This window comes from Siniperca chuatsi, linkage group LG22 (assembly GCF_020085105.1).
Source record: "Siniperca chuatsi isolate FFG_IHB_CAS linkage group LG22, ASM2008510v1, whole genome shotgun sequence".
Classification (NCBI taxonomy): domain Eukaryota; kingdom Metazoa; phylum Chordata; class Actinopteri; order Centrarchiformes; family Sinipercidae; genus Siniperca; species Siniperca chuatsi.
In genome coordinates, this window is record NC_058063.1 from 1,237,364 (window position 1) to 1,262,363 (window position 25,000).

Here is a 25,000-nt window from a genome sequence, read left to right on the forward strand (position 1 = left end):
AAGAGAGTAGGCAGGCTGAGTGGTAGCCAATTAAATTCAGGCCAATCAACACCTCAGTATACTGAACCTCCTAATAGTGAGAGTGACTTACCGCAACATGTTCCTGGCCATAGTGCTAATGTCCATGGTTTGCAGCATCGTCAGTCTGATTCTCCTTATCGCCAGTCAGAGTATGCCATGTCGTTGCAACCCAATCCTCCATTCTACCCGCCTCGAGATTTCAGTCATTCTCCAGCAGAGGCACATATTTCTCAGTCACGTTCAGAGAGAACTGCCTTACCTGATCAATCGAGTCCTTATCTTCAACGAGAACAAAGAACGGACCACTATCGTGGCAATGAACGGCTGTATCCCTCTGATCGTTCATACCCATTTTTGGACCAAGATCTTAACCATCTTTGGCACCCAATGCCAGTGCAATATCGTGGGCCTACACCCACAATCCCAGATTTCATTCATGATGATCCATGAGAGTTTGCCAGACTTAAGCTCGCTTTAGACAATGTTCTGCCCAATGATGCTTCTGAATCTTTCAAGTTTCAGATACTCATGGATCATTTGAAATTGGAAGATGCTTTACTTGTTGCAGATTCTTACAGTCACAGCTGCTCTCCTTTCAGTGACACCATGCAAGCTCTTACCGACATGTATGGACAACCACATCAGATGGCATTGCAGCGATTACCAGCTTGATGGACGGGCCCAACATCAAAAGTGGTGATGTCAAAGCTTTCAAGGGATTCGCTCTTCGTGTTCGGGTCTTAGTCGGAATGTTGAACCAGTTGGGTAGCCCAGGCTGGACAGAGTTGAAGTGTGGTTCTCATGTATCTCGCCTCTTAGCTAAGTTACCTTATGACCTAAGAGCCAACTTTAAGAGATTTGTTAATCCTCTTCATACTCCCATTCCTACTTTACTTGATTAGGCAGATTGGCTTGAATATGAGGTTTGTGTGCAAGTGGAGGGAACCCAGTACGGTACATACCCTGATCATGAGAAGCATTGTTTCCGTAAAGAGAAAAAGCCTGGATTCACGCCTCGAAGGCTGACCACTGTTCTGCATGGGGGAGAACAGAACCAAGTGCCAACTGAGAATCCAAAGACAGGGACAGCATCTTCTGAAAAGATTCAGGAAAAGCCCAAAAGGTATTGTCTGTTCTGCAATACTATCCAGCATTACATGAATCAGTGCTCAAACTTTAAGCTCTTGAACAAGGAGCAGGTCGAGAATTGGATCAAGATGGGCAATAGATGCTGGAGATGTGGCCGAAGTCATCAGACCTCAAAGTGCACTTTGAAAGCGAAGTGTAAGAAATGCGATAGGAGAAATCCTGAGGTTCTTCATGATGTTAATACCAATTCTGAGTCTAGCAGGAAGGGCAACATCACAGAATCAGAAGGGAGCGCATGCCCCGTAAGTTCCACTTCCCAGACCTTGTATCTTGACTGCCCCACGAGCGGAAGTGTTACTTAAACTGACTCGGGTTGTGATTCAGAATGGTGACAAGTCGCTAGAGACTTTTGCGGTACTGGACGACAGCTCAGAGCGAACGATTCTGCTGCATGAGGCCGCTCAACGTTTAGGTCTTCAAGGTACCATTGAAGACTTAGCACTTCGTACTATGAGGCATGAGGTTCACATCATCTGTGGAAGTTAGGTGTCCTTCTCAATAGCTTCAGCCTCACAACCTGACAAATCATTCCCCATTCATGGAGCCTTTACGGCTAAAGAGCTGGGTCTTGTCCAACATACTTATACCATCACTGATTTGCAGCGAAAGTACCGCTGTCTTAGAGATCTGCCCTTGCACGATATCAATCAAGCCCAACCCTTAGTGCTTATTGGATCAGACTATCCACATTTGATCATGCCAGTGGAGCCAGTGAGATTGGGACCTAAAGGAGGACCAGCAGCTGTGCATACAAGGCTTGGGTGGACGTTGCAGGGTCCATCAAGGTTCCTTCGTCCTCGTCTTCAGCCGCAGGAGTGTCTCTTTGTTTCTTGTGTGACACCAGATTCTGAACTCTTTAACCAGGTTGAAAGGCTGTGGAAACTCGACATTCTGCATTACCGGTCTGACAAGGTAGTCACTCGCGCACGACAAGATGCAGAAGCCCTCCGCATTCTGGAAGAAAAGACCATCAGAATTAATGTGGATGGAGTAAACCGATACGCTACCCCATTACTCTGGAAAGAGTCACTTCCCCCATTGAATGCGCAGAAGGAAGCTGTCATGGCTCTTCTATGTATTACGGAGAGACGACTATCCAGAGAGACACAAATGGCCACCAATTACAATGCTGAAATTCAGAAGTTGCTGCAGGCAGGCTACATCACCCCACTATCATCTGAGGAGTGTGGATTAAGTCCTCATTCATAGTTCATACCACACCATATGGTCCATCATAATGGTAAGGACCGTATCGTATTCAATTGCTCCTTTGAATTCCAAGGCCAGTCTCTAAATGGGCACCTTTTACCTGGGCCTACTCTTGGGGCAAGCTTGTTAGGAGTTCTCCTCCGCTTCAGGGAGCACCCTGTAGCTGTCTGCAGCGACGTGAGAGGTATGTTTCATCAAGTCCATCTCCTTGATGAAGACAAGCCTTTCCTCAGATTTCTGTGGCGTAATGGCAATCCTGCTGAGCCTCCAACAGTCTATCATTAGGAAGTACTGCCCTTTGGAACCACCTGTAGCCCCTGTTACGCTACAATTGCCCTTCAGTCCCATGTCGGGAACTACCTTGAGCCGACAGACGATGTGCGTCAATCTGTTGAATACGTAGACAACTGTCTAAAAAGTGTCCCAGATGAAGCACAGGCTGAGAAACTAGTAAACAGACTACAGCACCATCTAATGGAGGGCGGATTTGAGTTGCGACAATGGGCCAGTAATGTTCCTACGGTCATTCACCACTTTCCTTCTGAGATTAAATCACAGAGCAGTGAGATCTGGCTTAGTCAAGGAACAGCCAATCCTCAGGAACGAACCATCAGACTGATCTGGCATTGCAAATCTGATACTTTGGCATACAAACCATATCAGTAGGAGGAAGGTGAAACCACCATGCGCAAGATCTACCGCACATTTGCAAAGCAATATGATCCCCTTGGGCATTTGATCCCTTTCACTACAAGGGCCAAGATCATTGTGCAGTTGCTCTGGGACAAGAAACGTGGCTGGGATGATCCTTGCCTCCCTGCTGATTTACTTGCTGCTTGGCAGCAGTGGGAGAGTGAGCTCCCTCAGTTGTCCCAGATCTCTCAGCCAAGATGCTACAGCTCCAGCATCCAGCATACAATCGAGAGTCGCAGCGTTCATGTATTCTGTGATGCTTCTGAGAGAGCCTGTGGCTCTGTAGCATACATGAGTACTGAGGATGAGCAAGACAATATTCAGGTAGGTTTCTTGGAGCTAAAAAGCTAACATGCAGAGTTTGCCATGCATTTCTATTTTTCTGTATCTTCATCATCATGGATCATGTGTAACATTAGCCTATTGATGTATGATTCATGCATGAGGGTGATTCATCACTAATTCACTTTAATAAAAGTACAGGCATGCATGCTATTTTTGCCATTACCATCGAAGCATGGCACTGCAATATCATAAACTTCACTCACTTTAACTCAGAGATCTGAAAAAACCTCAGGCTTCTGTGGTCACTTCTGTTTTAAGGTAAGGGCTATTCCCAATTAACTATTATTCACTGTTAGCACTGTAGCCTATTGTATGTGATGGGTGTTAATGAAGACTGGATCCCTTGTAGACAATCTGGACAATTTTTGTTGGTATTTACAGTGATCATGCATGTGTGTGTTGTTGTAGGCTGATTTGTTGATACGTGACCCTCACATTTGATGTCTTAATTGTACTGAGAAATTTAACTTGATGAGGACTCAATCCCTTGTAGGCAGCCTGCCGTGCTCTGTTTTTGATTTAATGCTCATACATTTGTGTGTTTATAGACAGTCTTAAAACAAGAATTTGGGAATTAACTTGTCAACAATACATAATATGCAATAAAGCATTAAAAAAAAGGGCATATATACGGAAATAAAGAGGGCAGCTGAAAGGGCATGATGTCAGTAAGATTTGGAATGGTATGAGGCACATTACTGTTTATAACTGACCCAGGAGGTCAGCGCCATCCTATGATGGCACTAATGAACTAAATTACTTTTTTAATTAATATGACTGTGGTTGTATGAGCAGTCTGGACCTGTGCAGAGGCATTGAGTACACAGTCAATACATTAGGTAATTAGATAAATAAACAGCTCACACACTGCAGGGCTCCAATGTCAACTTATTTATTGTACCACAGTGACGTTTCAAGCACAACTGCTCTTCATCAGACTCCTGCTAGCTGTTTATTTATCTATTTACCTACTTATTTGTTACAGCATATTCTAATTTATACAGTCAATACATTACCTCACATGAAGTTCCACTGGTTGAAGTTCTGAGCTCTGCCTGGGGCAGTTGTGTCTGGCCCTCCAACAAAAATATCTGGCCCCCAGACGAAAGATGCAGTGAAACAGGTCACTGTATATCATGTGTGGATAACCTATCAATTACATGTCCAGTTGTGTAACACAACACATAACATACATAAAAAAGGATTCTGTGGACTATTAAATGTTCAATTTCAATCCCATATGCAAGAACAAGGTTGAGGGTGTGGTTAAAACAATGAGTGGATTTATGAACACTCACAGAAGCCAATCGAATCTAATAATGAGATAAATGTAGTTCTAAGGCTATCATTATTGATGTCCAAATGAATATTAGAATCACCTACAATAATTACTTTATCATTTTTAAGGACTAAACTAGATAGAAACTCTGAGAATTCAGATACAAATTCAGAATATGGACCAGGAATGCGGTACACTACAACAAATAGAATTGGCTGTAATGTTTTCCAGGTCGGGTGTGAAAGACTAAGAACAAGGCTTTCGAATGAGTTATAATTTAGTTTAGGTTTAGGGTTGATTAATAGGCTTGAGTCAAAGATGGCTACAACTCCACCTCCTCGGCTGGTGCCTCAAGGAATGTGAGTATTAATATGTCTGGGAGTATTAATATGACGGGGCGGAGTAGATTTATTTAGGCTAACATATTCTTCATGACCCAGCCAGGTTTCAGTAGACAAAATATGTCAATATGATACTCTGATATTAAATTGTTTACTAGCAGAGCTTTAGATGACAGAGATCTGATGTTTAAGAGTCCACATTTAATTATTTTATTTTGTTGCACTATTGCAATGGTGGAGTTCATTTTTATTAGGCTTTAATGTATAACATCTCTTCTGCTTACTTTTGATTTCATTAATTTAAGTGGTTGGGGGACAGACACCGTCACTATGGGGTTTTGGGTGGGTAACTGCTCTGGAAGCGCAGAGAGGCGTGTAAGACTGCAACTCTGCCTCCTGGTCTCAACTCTGTGTTGTCATGGTTTAGGACCACTAATAAACTTGGGTATCGGTACTCAATACCTTTAAGGTATCGACTGAAATAACCCAGTACCAAGTAGTATTGAAATGTCCCAAGTCAAACAATACCTGCATTTGATCCTATTTGTACCCAGATCTAGAAAAAAATTACTATTTGTATGGTTTTGCTCGCATCCAATCACCGCAGACGTTCTTCGATTTAATGCGATGTGTGATTGGCCCACTACCGCAGCTACAGCTAGCAGCTACATACAGCGGATGACACCACCCTCATTGGGCTCATCTCTGATGGGGATGAGTCCGCTTACAGGTAGGAGATTGACCACCTGGTGACCCGTTGCAGGGGGACAGACTGCAGCATACCATTCGCTCTGCAGAGAAGGTGATTGGCTGCAATCTACCTTCCCTCATGGAGCTCAAGGTCGGTGTTTGATTCCCGGCTTCCCCCTGTACACATGTCAAAGTGTCCTTGGGCAAGACACTGAACCCCAAATTGCTCCCGAGGGCTGTGACAGACTTAAAAGGTGCTATACAAGTACATTCCATTTAACATTTACCATTTCAGACACTCCCTTCCAAAAAACACTTTCTTTCCTTTCTGCAGCTGGCCTAATCAACAAGACCTGGGACCCCCATTGACAACTGACTCTCATTGTGTTACATTAATTTTGTTAGTTCTGAAACAATTATTAGTTCTATCAATATTGGACTGTGCATGAAACATGTAGGGATTAGATCAGAATTAATGCAAAAGCAGAACTATTCTTACAATAATTTATGAAAATTCTAGCACTGAAATGGTATTGAAAAAATGTAAGATTCCTACAAAGAGTTGAGTAGAGTTACTTTTATAGAGGTTACAGAAGATATCTGCCCCTGAACAGGCTCAACTCAAATAACTTTTAGCATAGGAGCTACACTTGTTTTTTCACAATTATCTGGTTTTGTTATAGATTAGCAGCTCTGTATTGTGTGTGGAAACTCATTACCTTATGTACACTAGAGATATTGACACCTGGAGGTCAATAATACCACTTAACCTGCGATATTGTTATGGACAGAGTAGGCCGGAGACACCAAGATGGAGACACAGATGGTTTTATTGTACACAATGTAAAACAAGCAGTGAGTAGAATGGTGGATAATGGTTACTGATACAATCCTTTGCTTAGCGGGGTTGGAGATCAGAGGCTGGAGACACACACACACACACACACTGGAGACAGGAGAACACGAGGCAGGAGACGGGAGCTCAGGAGAGGAGAAAGCACACTTTTCAAAGGCTGGAGTCCGAAACGTTGTCTTGCAGGGCAGAGAGTAGTGTCCTTATTGAAAAGAGACCGGACACTGACTGAGGTGAGTGGTGTGTTTTTGTACTGGGGCTGGAGTGATGCAGATGGAGATCAGGTGTGTAATTAGCAACAGATGTCCTGATTAGAATTCTGGTGAGGGAGTACGTTGTGGTTGTGGGGTTGTGGAGCCTGGCGTGTCCGTGACAGATATGACGAAATTAACTATTTCTCTCTGTGAGTCTGGGATGAGAAATGAGTGATGGCCTGGAAAATAACAATGTTTGTCAGTTTCATTGGACTCTCCAGCCAAATCATACCAGTCATACATTTTCCAGTCCACTGGAGTGAAAGGGATTGGAGTTAACATTGGAGAGTGAGTTGAAGTTTGTAGTTGTTGACACACCCAACAGTCAGCCAGTTTTCTGTTGTTTGCATAGTACAGCATCATGTAGATAGCCAGATTAGAAGTGTCATGAAAGCTACGTTTCTCTTGCTGGGGGCCACATTCTGATGACCAACAATAAGCAGTGTTTTCTCCTGTGTGATCTATCTTATTTCCTAGTGGTGCTTCTGTCAAAGCACTCTGAGCATTGTGCAAAGAGAGGATAGGAGTCACCTGAGCTTCCATTCATTGATGAAGCTTTGTTTATACTCACGCAAGACACTGTGGCGCGTGCCGCTGTGGAGCTGCGAGCATGCACAGAGGCGTTTATGCTCAAAGCGCTGTCCGTTGCAGTATTGCCAGGGGGCGTACGAACAAAATATCATGTGAATAAGCAAGAAGTCAACGAGTATGTTGGGCCTCGCCTAGCCTCACCATGTGTGAGGGACAAAAGACAGTCTTACCTGGAAAGGCCAAAGCCTTCACTAAGAGGCTTGACTGAGAGACAAGGAACAGACAATAGGAAGGTGCCAAGCCGATAAAGCAGTTAATTTGCTCCTGAATGTGAAAGTGAGACAAGATCTCATTTGAACCCAATGTGAGATCTCAGTTGAATCTAAACAACGGACTGCTATTGGACGAGACACGCAAGACAGCGCATGAAACCTCGGCGCACAGCTATAACGACACCAACTCTATAAAGCCTTGGGCTCCACACTGCCTGCTGCATTTCCACAGTAACCCGTTTACGAAAGGAGGTGCAGCGCGTCTTTCTCCATGGTAACTCCCGTTAGCACAAGAAGACGCTTTTCACATGAGTTTTGATTTCCCTAGGAAGAGTCTTAACTCACTGGACGAGAAACAGACTGTTTTGTGTTTGCTGAACACTTTTTGGATCCCGATCATCTACTCCCCATAATGATCCCGTACCTGTAGAAGGAAGAGACCGTTTCCATCACAGGGAGAAGATCGTCGCTGAGCCCCTCTCCCTAACGACATCAAACACTGTTTTGCTTTGCTGCCCTGAAAGGAACAGTTTCGCCATTGGACCCGGCTTCGTCAGCGTCTGAGCCTGAGAGGAAGTCCGCCGGACAAACCCAAACAAACTGACGCATCAGTCACTAGCAGAGAATGATTTCAAGTAAGAGGCTTGTGTCTGGGCAGAGATAGATTTTATAACTCTTATTTTACCTAAGTTTCATTGTTTGGAATTGTGCTTTGCTTTTTGGAAAGTAATGGATCGCTGCGTTCGAATTGCTGTGTGTTTTTCTTTGTGTTATCACGTTCTATTTTGTATCAGTACCACACTGTTGGGCTGTTTTAACTGTGTAAGCTTTAGCCACTGTGGGAGCTAATAACTGTGCTTTATCAGACTAAGGTCCAGTATGAAAACGTTGTACGAAAGGGACAGTTAGGAAGGGACGCTTTGCCATGGCATTTATTGTTATAATGAATATTATATAATATATATAATATATATTATATAATATTATAAAGACTATGGTCTAGAATTGCTCTATAGGAAAAGTGCAATGAGATAACTTCTGTTGTGAATTGGCGCTATATAAATAAATAATAAAATCACTGAATTTGAAATTCCTTGTGCCTTACTCTATGTGCTTTCCTCTCTCTTCTCTCTCTCCACTAACCCACACACCTTTACACGTACATTTACACACTTACACACATCTTAAACGGCCCAGATAACATTGTTTTGAGGACAAATAAAGATTGTCCTCCCGTTTTAGCTCTGTCCCTTTGTTTGAGATTTGCGGGTCTGCCGGCCATTTGGCTTTGTGCGTGACGACCGCCCACGTGGCTGCCACCCTCCTTATAACCACCTCTCTGTTGCCCCCCACTCCAACCCACACACACATCTTATATGCTTGCTGATTGTTGTGTGTTTATTGTGTTTAGACTAGATGATAGTGGTTGTTGGTTGAAGTTATTGATTGTTAATCAGTGCTAAGGTTAAATAAACGCTATTGTATCTTTTAAAGAGCAGTTGCCTGTGTTTATTGTGTGTACATGTTGTGATAATAGCTGGTTGCAATGGTCAGTGCTCGGATCTCACCCTTCACTGTCCCCCTTTTTAATGTAAGACAGTACCTTAAATATCAACATTTTTAGGTGGACAGCCGCCTTTGAGACTGTTTTTCACATTTGGTTATTGGTCCCTGATCCCAGAGTGGTGCCCAGTAATTATTAATCTATATTAATAATTGTGATAATATTAATAACTGTATTAATATTCATACATATCTTTGATATTTCTGCTAATAACCAAACCTGCCCTACCTGTTACCGAAGAATGTCATTATCCAACATGGCAATCCCTCATACTTTTCCACACTTTCCTACAAAATTACTTTTGCCAGTGTGATGGTGGCGATCTCCATCCATGAATTGAGAGTCATTTTGCTGTCCCTGTGGTCTCTCAAAGCAGGGTGGTAGATGTGTTTGTAGAGGCGAACCTGCTTGACCGGTCTACCTTCAGTCTCCATGTTGAAATGAAAGCACACCGCGTGCCTGGGGTACCTAGTTACAAAAAGTGGTGCACAACCAAGCGTCCAACAGCTTGCGGCTCTATGCCAAAAGTGCAACGATGTCATTTTTAGCCCGCGGACACTGCATCGAACATAAACCAGACTTGAGTTCTCACACTCAGGTGAGCATCTCACGTGGTCACTCTCTAGGTAAGGGACGTTTGCCTCTGGCCACAACCGCTTGTTAGCAACGTCCATGCACTTGTTTCCATCAATTTGATTTCTCCTGCCCCGTGTGGCATGAGTCCACCTCACATTCCTTTCCCCCCTTTAGGACAATTCTTGTGGTTAGCAGCAATTGGACCACTCCATCTAAGGGAAGAAGTGACACAATCACAAGCACAAATCATTACCGGATTACCTCATTTATCCCCTCCCTTCCTACATGTGTGAAACCGTGTGCAAAGTGAGATAACACATGGAGGAAGGACCTGAGAGTTAAGAGGTTGTTTAGCAGCAATGCAAGCTAACACGTTGCTTTCAGAATATTAATCTATTAATCAGTATCACTCGTGTGTGCAGTGCACTTTACAATATCCGTTTGTGAAGGCAAGAGAATGGCTTTCAATTAGTGTAACAGGAGCTGAATGTTGGGTAGTTTTACAGATGATGCCATATAACTAAAATGCATATCTTGAATCAGTGAAAAATGGTGGCAGTTTGGTTCTAAAATACAGGCATATGTTAGTGCCTACAACTTAGTTTGTTAAGCAGATGTTTTAGGAGGCAAAGCATGCCCCTCCATTACATTTATTAAACAACTTTAGTTACTTGCAGTTTCAGATTATTGATCCAAGATATAGTCAACAAATAAATCATGATGTATTATTAAAATTAAAGATAAAAACTTTATATGCAGTATATGAAGTAGTTAAAATGAGTTCCACCTTTACCAGCTTGTAAGTAAGGAACACCTTAAGGCAACAATAATTACAATCCAATATTATAATATATTTTTTTATTCTGAAATGGGCCAGTCTGAATAATAGGTACTTATTTTCATGCTAGTACTTTTGTACTTTTACTTAAGTAAAGTTTTGAATACTACTTCCACCTGTCTGTATCACTAGTGTCTCACAATCATGTGCAATTAATATCAAGGTCAATCAATGGGAGCTATGTAGTTGGATGTGAAGCAGGGCTCTAAGAATAAAAATAATGGAGTTAGACAGAATGGTCACATTGTAACCTGATCTGGAGCAGCTGACATGCGTTGGGCGACACAAGTGTTCAGAATGTGTAATACAGATTTGATATAGCAAAGACTTCACAAACGAAGTCCATTATGATAGCTGTAGCTGTGATATCTCGCAAACAGACTCGCATCCCCCGCATTAAGGAGGGAGCTTAGAGGAACAGAAAGCCATCAGGTGGTAATGAGCACCCTGTTTCCGAACCAAGATACCCCTGACGAAACTGTTTGTCTCTAAAAAGGCAGAGCATTGTCTGGTGCTGATGTGAGAGCAGCCTTCAAGTCTCTGAATGCAGATGTCATGGGTTCAGTTCATTGAAGGGCTTCAGATGCAAAGTTCAGAGTGGCAGCATAAACGACAAAGTCCATGTCAGTGGATCCATGAATCCAATGCTCTCTGACCTCTGTGATGCTCTGTCAAAATATTTCAGGAGGAGAATAGAGTCTAAATGTATTACTTCTTTTAGAAGAGGATTAATAACAGATTCAAAGCCTGTTTTTTTGTCTCTTGAGGTATCTGATATTGCTTAAAGTGTGACAAAACTATATTTGGTTTCAAAGTTATTTTATGTGGGTGAGCTAAAATTCCAAAGTCAACATTGTTTTATGCAAAGCCCATAAAGAAAGAGGAACATCTGCTAACTCTAGGGTAGGCCTTATATTCAGTGTAGGAACTGGTGAAATGTTTTCAAAAGAAGTTATTAAAGGCTCACTGTGTGGCAAACTAGCAGTCACTCTGTCTCTGAGATGTAATGTGAACATCCAGGAACCACCATGAGTCCCAGATCACAAGGTTAAAATGTGTGGAACTGACTGAAAAACTATAATGCTATAGCACAATGGAGCAGTGTCAGATGCAGCCAGAGCTGGTGCTGTTTTAGCCAAAGTAACACCCATAGTGAACAAAAGTGTATACTGATCAGATCAAACTGGTCAGAGAGCACATCTTAAATTTTGCAACAACAATCAAGCAGTTTGAAACAATATTTATCAGGAAGCTGCAAATATACCATCAGAAATAGAGTAACTCACAGCAATCAAATTACACAAAGCATCTCTACTAAAGGCTCATTTAAGAATTTAAAAACAAAATTATAGCTCAATGGAACAGGATTTGCTATCTGCCTGATACAGTCTTTGATACACTTCTATCAATGGAACAAGAAGTTTGCAAATTTTACACATTTACAAACTGTAGAAAGAGTAACTATACTGCCAGCCATCATTACAGCTCAGGTAAGTTAAACAACATTATTTTGACTAGCAGCACAGAAGTAATACTTCTTGACATCACTATGTATTGTTATGATTTCTGTACATGTCAGGCCTGGTGTGAGAGAAGCTGGTTATTGTGGTGTAGTTATCTGCAACATTTTAGACCATTTGCTTTACATATGTACCTCTATGTGTTAAAATCATTCCTGACCCTACAGTGTCTTTTCCAATGTCCAGTTCTTCCACATCTATGACACTTATCTTTTCTCCTGTCCCTGGGTGTGTGTGCGTGTGTTCTCTGTGGAGCACCTCTCTGAGGGGTTCTAACTCTCGTCCGAAACACACAGCTTGTCTCTAAGACTTCAAGTCTATGTTTGGCCTCTGCAAATGTCTTTGTCTCCAAAGCGAAATCATTGATTTCAAAGATAGTTGCTATGCTAGACAATAAGCAGGTAGTGGTTCACATTATTCCATTTTCATGCCTGCATTTGACTCCCACACTTTCTGGAATCTTGTGATAAACTGTGTTACAGATTCTTCTGGTCTTTGGAAACATGCAGTGACAACACTAAAATCAGCTGTCTGCCTATTATCAGTAGATAACATTGCGTTGTATTGTGACATGAGATCAGACATTCTGATTTTTCTGATTCATGACTCTGTTTGCTTGATAGTGGCAGATTGATATTGATATTGTCCACCATCTCCACATTTAAGAGTAGGCTTAAGACTTTCCTCTTTGATAAAGCTTATAGTTAGGGCTGGCTTGGGTGAGTCCTGAACCATCACTTAGTTATGCTGCTATAGGCCTAGACTGCCGGGAGACTTCCCATGATGCACCTCTTTCCTCTCTCCTTCTCTCCATCTGTATGCATTTTTATCCCATTACTGCATGTTACTAACTCTACATCTTCTCTCTCCCATAGTTCTGTGCTTTCTCGTTTCTCTCCTCTCTCCTTCTGTCGATTTCAGCAGGTATTTCTGCCTCCAGAGCTGCAGAGTCTGGATCTGTGGTTGTGGGCCACCTGCTGCCCCCGTGTTCCTGCTCGACAACTGCTACTACAGTTGTTGTTATTGGCTCTGTTACTAATGCTGACATTATTTTTCCTATAGCTGTCATTCCTATTATTACTAATTACTAATTTTTTAATATTAACACTAGAATTACTATTCTACTATTTACTCTCTCTCTCTCTCTCTCTCTCTCTCTCTCTCAAAACCTAACACGGCAGCAGCGGATGGCCGCCCACCATTGAGTCTGGTTCTGTCCAAAGTTTCTGCCTCTTAAAGGAAGTTTTTTCTTGCCACTGTTGCCAAATGCTTGCTCATGGTGGGATTTGTTGGGACTCTGTAATTAATATTATAAAGAGTACGGTCTAGACCTGCTCTATAGGAAAAGTGCAATGAGATAACTTCTGTTATGAATTGGCGCTATATAAATGAAATTGAATTGATATAATCGCAAAGTCCACTCTAGATGTTGGGATTTCAGTTCAATTCAAGGCCTTTAGAAATAACCAGTTAAAGAGTCTGGCCCTGATTATGATTAGGCCCGGCAGTGTGCTATATGAACTCAAAGGTTGAAAACATGTTAGTAAATGAGTTAGCAAAATGGTCTGTGGTGTTACCAATATGAATGTTAAAATCACTGGAGTTAAGGATTGAACCATTCTCAACAGTAATCTGATAAAACGATAATACTTTTCATCCCTGTGCGCATGCATTGAAAGTGACAGCAGCACACATCTCACAGGTATGGAATGCCATTTTAGTCAATATTAAATAAAAAATAAATATGCCTGTGAAATTAATAAATATGGCTATGAAATAAATAAATTAGTCAATGAGAAAGGTCGGCGGTTCGATCCGGGCTTCCCCCAGCCCAAATGTTGAAGTGTCCTTGGGCAAGACACTGAACTCCAAATTGCCCCCGAGGGCTGTGCCTTCAGTGTGTGATCATGTGTGAATGATTAGTTAGTTTCTTTGTACTGATGAGCTGTTCTGCCATCAGTGTATGAATGTGTGTGAATGGGGTGAATGTGATTTGTAGTGTGAAGCGCTTTGAGTGGTCGGAAGACTAGAAAGGCGCTATACAAGTACTTACCATTTTCAAAGGACTACTTTTATTTATTTTGTTGGACTTTTATTTCATAATCCACATTTATTTATTTCAGGGGACGTTAATTTCATGAAGCCATGTTTATTTACATCTGTTATATTCAAATGAAGGGGGCGTAAGCCAGCACAGCAGCTCCAGACAGTGATACTCACAACTCTCCTGCTGCTATAGCTAACATCACAACAACAGCACATCTTGGCAAACTAGAAAGTCAGCTGAATGTCTGTGGGCAAGTCATTTAACGTTACCTGACACACACATCATGGCTGGAATGGCTGAAATAGTGCTGTGTTTCACTTTGTCTGTTTCCCATTTACAGAGCCAGGGCTGTGTTTTTTCAGCGCGCACACAGAACGGACAGCTAGCAGACTGTGAGGAGATATTCGCTGAATTTGACAAAAAGACATGTATTGGATTAGAATTGTATTCCCCACCTTTACCCCATCCCACTCAACCCCCATCTACACATCCCAACCTCCAAAACCATCCCACCTCATCATACCCACAGAAGGAGAGTAATAATACTGTAATACCAACCCGTTCTCACTCCCAAGTCGTCAAATACTAAAGCTTGGTCAGTGTCCCTCCACTTCAAAATATGACGCTGTAGGTACCCCTTTAGCGTCATTTCTGGACGCGCCCAATTTCAAAGTCAGGTGACGTAGTTTAAAGAGTGCAAAACTCATGGAGGAGGTGGGGTGATTGCATGGGTCAGAGTCCTCCCCAATAGGGACCTATGTTCCTAGAAGTTCCAAAGTAAGGTAGGCCTACATTAAAGTCCTTTGAAGACCTGGTAGAATATGAATGAAGGTCTGTGAAGTGAATGAAATATTGTTTGGAAAAGTCAGGAAAACTATAGGTACAAACAAATACTTACATTAAGTTGTTATGAGCATCCCAAACAATAACAATAATTAAAACATCGATGAATTCAACTATAATACAAAGTTAAATAAAAAGATTGGCGGATCAGTGAACAAATGTTTCCTTCAATATTCTGTTTTCATTCACTTATTACAAATATTTTTAATATGGATTTTTCAAATAGTCTAAAAAGACTCCTAAGACATTTTGTAAAAGCGATTTGCATCATTTCAATATTATTTACAAATATCTGGGCTAAATGTTTGTGGTATTTTCTTGTTTTAATTGAAAAATATTTTAAAACTTTTAATATAGAAGGCATGTTTGTTCAAATGAAACAATTTAAAGATTTGCACCAATTCTGTATTTTTATTTTGTATGAGTGTACTAAAATCTGTATCGTGTGAAGCTAGCTATCATCAGCATCATCCCTCCTCTGTTGCTCTTCCAGAGGTTTCTTCCATTTTTTCCCTGTTAAAAGGATTTTTTTGGGGGGGGGGGGTAATTCCTCTTTCAAATTGAGGGTCTAAGGACAGATGGTGTTGTACATATTGTAATTGTTGCCCCTTGAGGCAAATTGTGATTTGTGATATTGGGCTATGTAAATAAAATTGACTTGACTACAATTGACAAACAGCAACTATAGGCAGGTCATTGACATACATTTAAAAAAGCAATGGGCCAAGAATAGATCCTTGCCAAAGCTTGGACCTTTTTGATATAGGCCTACAGCTATAAATAATTTTAAAATAATTTGAGAATAACATCTTGAATTCCATATCTTTGAAGCAGCTGTATGCTTTTGAGAGGTCTAAAAATACACCAACTGAACATTTTTTTCAGGTCAGAAAAGGGCTGTGTTTTATTCTGAAATCAATACTGATGTTTAAAGAGGATCTTATTTGTAGTAGGCCCTTTGTACTTTAGTTTATTTTAGTAGTTCTGATGGCATTTTTATTCACTTAGCAAATTACACTTTTGCCACTGTAACGCAAAATTACTGAAAAAAAGGCAGAAATGAGGTGCGCTACCCAACTGCTCTTGCTCCTTGGAAGTCTGTGCACGTCCCTTTGATACCGACACACATACGCGCGCACACACACACACACACACACACACACACACACATAGATCGGAGAGGGGGAGGGCTGCCGAGATGCTGAGCCGCTTCAGTGAGTCCAGTACTAAGGCTTGACGTAGAGAATCGAGCGGGGCGGGGCTAGTAGTTCGTGTTCAGTCTCCAGTGGATCACCGACAGAGCCGGTCTGTCTGTCTGTCTTTCATTCATCACCGGAACTGTGCAGCTCGGTACCGTCTACCATCCTGTCTCCTCCGACAAGCGACACCAAGGACACCACCGCCGGCCATCATCCGCGGTAAGACCCGCAGAGCAGACGGCTGGAGAGCGGCTGCCGGTTAGATAACGGATGGCTCAGTGCTGTCCTATAGGTTGTCTGGAGGAAAATTACCAGCCTATAACATCCCTATATGGGCTGTGCAGCGCATGCAGTGTTAGAGGTGCTTAGTAGGCCCGCTGGGTTCATTGTGACGTATCGGATTTTATGGTATTGTTTGATTTTAATCTCCAGTGGTATTATGTAATACTCTTAAAATGTGTTGTAGGCTTCCCAATAATGACAGGATAGTTACATTGTCGGATTATTTAGGTTATTTTTCTTGTTCTTTGCTCGGTTATCACGGTGGTATCACAAATGACGACACACACCACTGCTGAATATAGCTTAAATATAACCTTTGTAAAATTCATACAGCATCATAAATGTTCTTTTAAGAAGTAGTTTTCCCCGTCGTTGCCATTTGAACACATTGCTAAATATTTAATGCCTTGGTTTATAACATGGCATTAAGGTCATTATGGTCATATTCAATTTAGTCCAATTCCTCCATCCTATCCGCTTAGCTATTCCTGTAATACAACATAATGAAAGATGAGAATATGCGCAAACTGATTTAACTCTAAATAAATAAAAAAGGCAATTACATACAATACAACACTTGTAAAACAATGCAAAAACCATTAAAAACGCCACTTTTAGGTAATAATGTTTGCTAATCCATTTTTGATATTTGTTTCGGCTGTGTCAGAGGGGTGTCTGTTGGGGCTGTAGTGTGTATTCAATAAAATTTCGTGTTTCTGTTATTTTATCCAAATGTACGAAAACATACATTTTTAAATGGCAGGTGATGATGAGGATGCAGTTTGGAGCCATTGATATTTACAAACTAGTCAGTCAGGCTTATTAAGATCATCTCAGAGTGGGATCAGAACCCATTTTTTGGGATCTTGCATGTTCTTCCTGATACTGCAAAATATTCCAGCGCTATGAAATTTGGGCTATTGTTGCTTAATTTTCTGTTGATTAACTAACTGATTATTAACACTTGTAATTCAATGCAATAACCAATCAATAAGTTTATTTTTGAGATGTTAGTAGATGCTATCTTTAGATGTAATTGAGGCTGACTTGGATTTGGACAAAATAACAGAAACACCTACCTATTTATGCTGTCACCTATTGATGATCCTAATGTAAGGATGAGGTCTGCAGCCATTTGTGATAATGCAATGTCTTCAGGGTTCTCCTTTTTAAACCAGTCAGCCAGAGACACCAGGGTTTAACTTGTACCCCATCCTGCCTGAACGTGAACCATAACCTCCCAGATTGGGATCAAAAATACGTTTTCTGTTCTGTCAGTCATTTATTTCCCATTGACTGCATACACTGGCATAGTAGTCTGTCAGACCCTAAATAGATCAACAGGATAGTAGTAGCATGGGCACCAATATTCCCTAGGAGAGTAGTATCCCTGGTCCTTATGGGCTCTGACCTCCAGGGATTTATTATAATGTACTGAGTTATGTGCTATAATGCTTCCTTTTGTAATTTGGAATAAAGACAAGTTTAGAAAGTGGTCTATAATTTTAGGCACTGCTCCTAGTGGACATGATCTTAGAGCATTGCAGCTGCCCTTAAGGGGCACACTGGGTAGAAAACAAAGTCATGTTTGTGTAGTATACCTCTATTGATATCACCTAATGCCATCCTAGATACAACAAAATGAAAAACCTATGGCCCAGTCAGCCTGTAACACATTACACATTATAAACCATTGGCTGGATGGATGAAAATGGAACGACAACTTTTCTATTCTTAGATCTATACCAGGGTTGGGCTGAGTGGTCAGGATGTGTTGCCATATACCCCTGAAAAAAACAGGTTCATCTTCTGTACATTTTTAGGATATCTAAAACTCAGCTTGTCAGCTCAAACTTTCTAAGGTGTGCATTGTCACCCTCAGCTATACTTACTTTGGACAACATCTTATGGCAGGTGAAAATGAGAATGCAGTCTGCAGCTATCTCAGATGTTTCTATATTTAGATTTCTCTTTTACAAACCAGTCAGGGCTTAATTTGTACTAGATCCTGCAGAAACATGATTCTGAACCTCCCACATTGGGATTGATGTCATATAGGAGTTACCGTATTTACCAGTTTTCAACTTGAATACTGTTTATTTTATCATCCAATCATGGCATGGAAAATTTGCTGTTTGGTCCATTTTTTCCATTCTGAGGCAATGCTGTGAATGCATCAATAACTTCACCTGTGCTTGGCACTGAATGCCTATATTCTACTATTCGACTATTGATTACGTAATTTAATTAATTTGTACATTGTAAAATTTATGTTTACAGCTTGCTTACATGCAAACATTAAGCATGTTCACATGCTAACGTTAGCATGTGAACTTGCTATAGTAGCATTAATCTCAAAGGTACAGCTGAAAATTACAGGAATTTGTTAATTTTAGTGGCATCCTGTCATGAAGTGCTTTGACACCCTGGTGGTGCTAGATGAAATCAGGGGATCACCACAGTCATTAGGATTCATCTTTTGAGGACCATGAAGAGTCATGCCAGTTAGTCCAATAGTTGCAGAGATAGTTCACTCTGTACTATGCGTGTGACCAGCCCACAAACACTGCCATCCTTCGAGCCATACCACTACCAATAATGCACACAGGTAGCCAAAGTTTTGGTAGAAACGTAAGCAGTAGTAGCACCTGCACATATGCTTGTATGTTGCATGTATGGACCTCATACTGAGATTTACTAGAAGAGGAAATATCCACTCAAATGTTTCTGCAAAATGAGAATCTAGATGTCGGTGCACTTTCACCTCATACTAAGAATGTAAATAGATATATAACACTTGTAAAATTAACAGACATGGACCCTATCCTATTACTTCTCCAGTAACCCTATCACTCGTCTCATAGTGCTCGTGACTGGGTAATGGCCCTTTGGAATGGAGCTGCAAGGGCCAGGGGGTAGATCTGTAACTATGAAGTAGTAGTGGACAACATAAACTACTGGAGGTGTCAGAGTTATGAAGAGGCTGTAGTTGTTCAGGCCAGTGCATCCATGGGATCTTCTATTGACATAATGCATAGCAATTGTCAGGTAGGCCTACTCATCATGAAGAATTAGTAACATACTGTAACATAACATAACATAACTGTACATAACTGCATGTGCATAAGATATGCCATCTAATTTTAAATTTTTTACATAATATGAAGATATTTAGGCTACATTTGTAGACATTTAAGCCATTCCTCAGCCACAGTTGCAATGCATTTTGGGAAAATTCTTCTCTCACTTGATTTGACTATGCATGTGGAAATGCTCCATTTGGCGGACCATCTGGACTCTAGACAACCACTAAACCTTCATCCCAAATATAAATAGTACACTCTACGCTACATGAGAGTGCACAAAATGGAGGGAAAGTAAAACATACATGTCTCATTGATAATCATCTCTATAGATAAGTGTATAGATACAAGATACGGGACTTCCGGACATTTGGTTCATTCTTATTAAGATTAATGTAGAATATTATGTTGTTAATATGACATGATGTGACATTAATGCACATGTATTATTATAATCCTTTTGTTGCACAAATGTTTGGTTTTGGTTTGCATGTGGGCTGTAAAAGTTATTTGGGAGGCATAGTGTCTGTAGGTGCAATGGCAGCAATAATGAACAAATTCTGGAGACTTAAAGCTGCATTAATTAATTATTTAGCAAACATTTGTCTATTAACACATCCAGCAGACACAGCTCAATATTAGTCATTTGTCATGTTTCTGTCTGGTGAATGTAAAGCTAAATTCTGGTACTTTTCAACCCAGGTCTTATTCTGACTATGGATCATCCTAAGTTTATACTTGCCACCTCCCTGATGGGAAACACAACTCTACCAAAAAATACGTACATCAGGGCAAGCTGAGCAAGCCTTTAATAAACTTCAGTTTTGTATAAATCATTTCAAACACTTGTCTCTGAGTGCTAATGAAAGTAAACACATAGATTAGCCCGCCGAGTTAGCTATTGTAGATAACTTAATATAGATACTGCACATAAAGTGCACGCATCTGCTTCGGGGACACACTGGAATTTTCCAATATTCACTGTCCTTTTAGCTTTGGTCTCCACCAACTTCTGAGAACAAATATCTGATTCTTTAGCCGCTAAATGCTCCACCATGTTCACCAGCTAGTCGCTAACTTTTCTGCTAAAAATGGCTAACTGCTGCTGCTGGAAATGACGCTAATGAGAGCAGAGTTTGTGAAAGCAAAATAATGGGTTAAAAAGCTTTGTAGAGCTGAGACGAACTGCAGAGTTGATGATTATTCTCTGTGGGTTTGTCACTGCGAGCAACTACTTTCACATTACACATCATTTAATCCATTGTTAATATAGAACTATTGATTAGTGCAGCTTTAAATAGTGATGGGACAGTTGTGTTGATTTTCAAAGTGGCTGCCATCCTCCCCTATCATCATATTATGCCTATTTCTTTTGCGTGGTGACTCACGAAAGAAATACTTTCTGTTGTCATGCAAGCTCTTATAGCTGAGCTCTGAGAGAGAGAGCGAGAGAGAGAGAGAAAGAGTGAGAGAGAGAGAGAGAGATTTGGATGTGATCTGATGTCTTTTGACAGTTTGGTATTTGGAATTGAAAGCACGGAGGCATTATTGTATTAATCATGGAAGGGAGAGAAAAAAATCGGAAAGCACAACATGGACATCCTATTCTTTCCACTTTTGTCAACACATATACTCACTCATCCCAGTCTCTTTGTTTCTCTCCCCATGCAAACGGGTAGGATAACTAGCAGTGGATGTCTACGCAGACAGGGAATGGGACATGGTTCTGTACATACTACATGTGTGTAGTTAGTTATGTGTGTTGTCATGCAAGATCTAAAGTCTGGTGTCTTAAGTGTTAAAAGCCTGTTAATATATTGAATTTTGCTGTGCTATCATGACAATGTGACTACCATCTTTGAACATAAAGACCAACCCATGCCTACGCTGTTGTCATATGTGGTCATGTGACCTTATACACAGCTTTTGCGTCTGCTCAGGTTTCTGATACCTACAGTGTGTGTCACATGACTATTGCTTAGCTGTGATGTTTTGCTGCAAATGGTCTGATCAATCTGCAGCTGATAAATTTAGGATATAATGTTTAATATTTTTCACTTAGGTGATAAATATTATAAATCCCTACTGATCTACTAAGCTAACTGATCTACTGTTGTTGGAGCCCTATTAAGAACTTAGAGCACTAGATAAGAAAATGAGTGATATTTTGAATTAGATTATGATATTTTGACTTATGAAGTATTAGTATGAAATGTGGTAGAAAAGGTTTCAGTCATAGTCATCTGGACACTGTTTTCGGAATCAAGACGTTTCGGCTCCCATCCGGAAGTCATTCTCAATTGTGAAAATGGTCTGAGAACTCAGAAATTTAAGCTACTCTGTGTTGCTTAGGCCCTGCCCTCAGGGAGGAGTCTTCCTGAGTGTCAGACGCTCAGGAACTTCCGGATGGGAGCCGAAACGTCTTGATTCTGAAAACAGTGTCCAGATGACTACGACTGAAACCTTTTCTACGATGGAACACTCTTGATTGTGTAGTCCAAAAGAGATTATGATTGGTTACTCACCTGATAATTACCTGATACTGTGTGTCATGTATATGATGCACCTGGATTCTTCGTCACAAGGGTGGCAATAGGTAGCCATTAAGTAGATTATTGAAACATCTGTGGGTGGGTTAGATGGCGAAAAGCAACAGTTTTATGACCACATCGCATGTCATGAATCCTCCGTTTGATCTTGTTTTATTTTCTTGCGGAAAAGTCAACCAGAGTTTATAGCTTAATAAACTATGTGTTATTTACTTTGAATTTCCTTGTGCGCTTTATGAAGAGTGTGTATTGGCAGCTCCTCATCTAACCCCATGTGGCTAAATGGAAAATGTTTGTTTGGATTAGTCATTTCATAGTCAAAAAATTTAACTAAAGACAGAGTTACAAAGGACAATCAAGAGGAATACAGACGTTTTCTGTTTGCTTGGGATGGAAGACGCGATTACCAGCTTCATGAATGGATATATCAGTCGTGCGTAAACAAAAGAATGAAAGAATCGTGCTAGTGTATTACTTAATGGAAATGCGAATGGAAGCGCTGTTACGCGCAACATTCCACAAATATTTGCATGTAAAAAATGTTATGAATGAAGCAAGCTAAGCAAAGCAGCTAAGGTCTTTAAAGGACGTTTGTGTAAATATTTACACAACGCAAAACGGCGGAGAAAAGCATTATGGAGTGAAATAGAGACTCAACCTAATTAAAAGGAAATCAAAATGACCCAACAACTTAGGACTGCTGCTGAGGCCGAGGTTCATTACAACTCACAGAGGTAAACTTGGAGTGTGCACAAGGAAGCTTAATGAAACAAAAGCTTTGCTTGTGGAAGGTAGAAATGTGGATAATATCAATGAATGTATGGTCATGTTCAGACAAGCTGTTGGTGAATTTAACAAGGTGCATCAATCTGTGCAAGAACTTTTCAGAGGAATCAAAAGAGAATGACCATGTTGATTGGTATGATTACTAATTTCAGCTACTTTTTTAAAGAGGTGTTAAGCAGAAGAGACATCTGCGGCATCTGCTGAAAAGGCAGCTCTGGAGGCTCGATCTGCTGCTTTGAAGGACATACATGCCTTATAGCTGGAGGAAACTATTATAAAATCAACGATGGAAAAGGTGGAATACTCTTAAGCCATGAGGAGGCTGAGCCACATGGGGATGACATGAATGCCTATTACAAGGAAGCAAGCAAGTCAGAAAATGTGTAACCTACACTTACTGACACCTCTGATTTGGAAGTGGCTGCTGAACCTAAGACTTCACTTCAGCGAGCAATTGGGCACATCTGTAGCAGCTCTCAGGAGGCCACAAGTGCATCCAGCCCACAACAGGAAAATCCTGAAAACAGTAATGGCTCTCATGAAAACCTCAGCATGATGGTTCAAAAACAAAATGAAATTGGTAATCTAATGATTATGCAGTAAAATCTATCCCTGCTACCTAAAAGAGAGGTACCAGTATTTGATGCCGATTACTGAGTAAAGGGTATGCAGAAAAGGTGCAGCAAAAGCAGCTCCAAATGGAATGGATGATGGCGATGTGTGGTATTTACCTCATCGCGGGGTTTATCATAAGCTAAAGAGGAAACTTTTGAGTTGTATTTGACTGTTCTTCATCATACAGAGGCAAATCTCATAATGCAGAACGTTTCCAAGGTTCGGTTTTGGCTAACCTACTTCTAGGTGTCCTGCTTAGGTTCCATCAGGAGCAGTTTGCAATAATGACAGATATTGAAGCAATGTACTACCTACTGGAAGTGTACCGGATGAATGTTCATGTCTTCGGTATCATCTCCAAGTATTGCTAACTTTGCCTTGCAGCAAACAGGAAATGACAACTCAGACAAATACAGCATGGAGGTACTTGATACAATCAAGAATAGCTTTTATATTGATGACTGTCTCTAGTCTGTGGCTTCCATGAGGCAAGCAATCAAGCTCACAAAAGGACCTCAGGGAGGCATGCGCCCTAGGAGGCTTTACTCTAACCAAATGGGTGAGCAACAGCCACAAAGTGTTCAAACTGTTCCTGAATGTCACAGAGCCAAATTAGTGATCTAGCTGGATCAAAGTGGCCTTTAGTTCTTTCTGAGCACCCACAAAATTGTCTCTGACATATGGCATTCATGCAGGTGTCTGTATCTAAAGTTCTCGCCACTTCCAGGTGAACAACTCGACTCGCCAGGCAGGTAAACATTACCCCCCAGCGTTTCATGTGTAGACAGGGCCTGGTTAGTACTTGGATGGGAGACCGCCTGGGAATACCAGGTGCTGTAAACCAGGATTAGTCTCACGTGGCTAAATGGAAAATGTTTGCTTGGATTAGTCATTTCACATGCCCTTTTACAGTCTATTGTTTAAATCTATTAGTCTAAATCTATTAATTGTAATGGTACTAATAGTATTAGTTTAAGAAAGAAATAGTTGAATAGAGAAAGAAGCATTACAGGGAGTGGAGGGCTGTAAAACAGTGCTATGATGCTGCATAAAAATACAACAAAAGAAATATGTGGTCTTGCCCCACTGTTCTCCCCCTAAATCACAGGAAAAGTGGTTGCTCCCAGTTTTAAAAAGCTTAAGATGTTGAAAAGAAATGTGTAAACACACTTTTAATGTCTTAAGATGCCAGATTTGAACTTGTTAAGATGCAATGACCTGGTGTGTAAAGACAATCTTGCATGATAACACACACAAAAACACTTTTTTAGCCAATTTGCCGTGTTTGTGCCTCTCATGTCTTACCATGACACTGGAGTCAAGGGGCTAAGCATCAGCTTTTCTGAAAAGACTCTTCTAACCATCTGGATGGAAAGGAAAATATTCCGTCCACTGCACAATGAAAAAGATTTTAACACATTTTCCAAGTTGTGATTGGCATGACAACTCAGTTCAATTTGA

General features: G+C 40.9%; 1 protein-coding gene across 2 annotated transcripts in view; it reads left to right on the forward strand.

Annotated features, from left to right (window-relative positions):
• The first annotated feature begins 16,259 nt into the window (after positions 1–16,259).
• The window catches only part of nat16 (N-acetyltransferase 16), a 36,736-nt gene continuing 27,995 nt past the window's right edge, over positions 16,260–25,000 (forward strand). Inside the window, exon 1 of one of the 2 annotated variants that reach the window (XM_044185144.1) lies at positions 16,260–16,443. The gene's annotated coding sequence lies outside the window, so the exon portion shown is untranslated. The remainder of the gene's footprint in view (positions 16,444–25,000) is intronic. The other variant, XM_044185146.1, reaches the window with a different exon arrangement.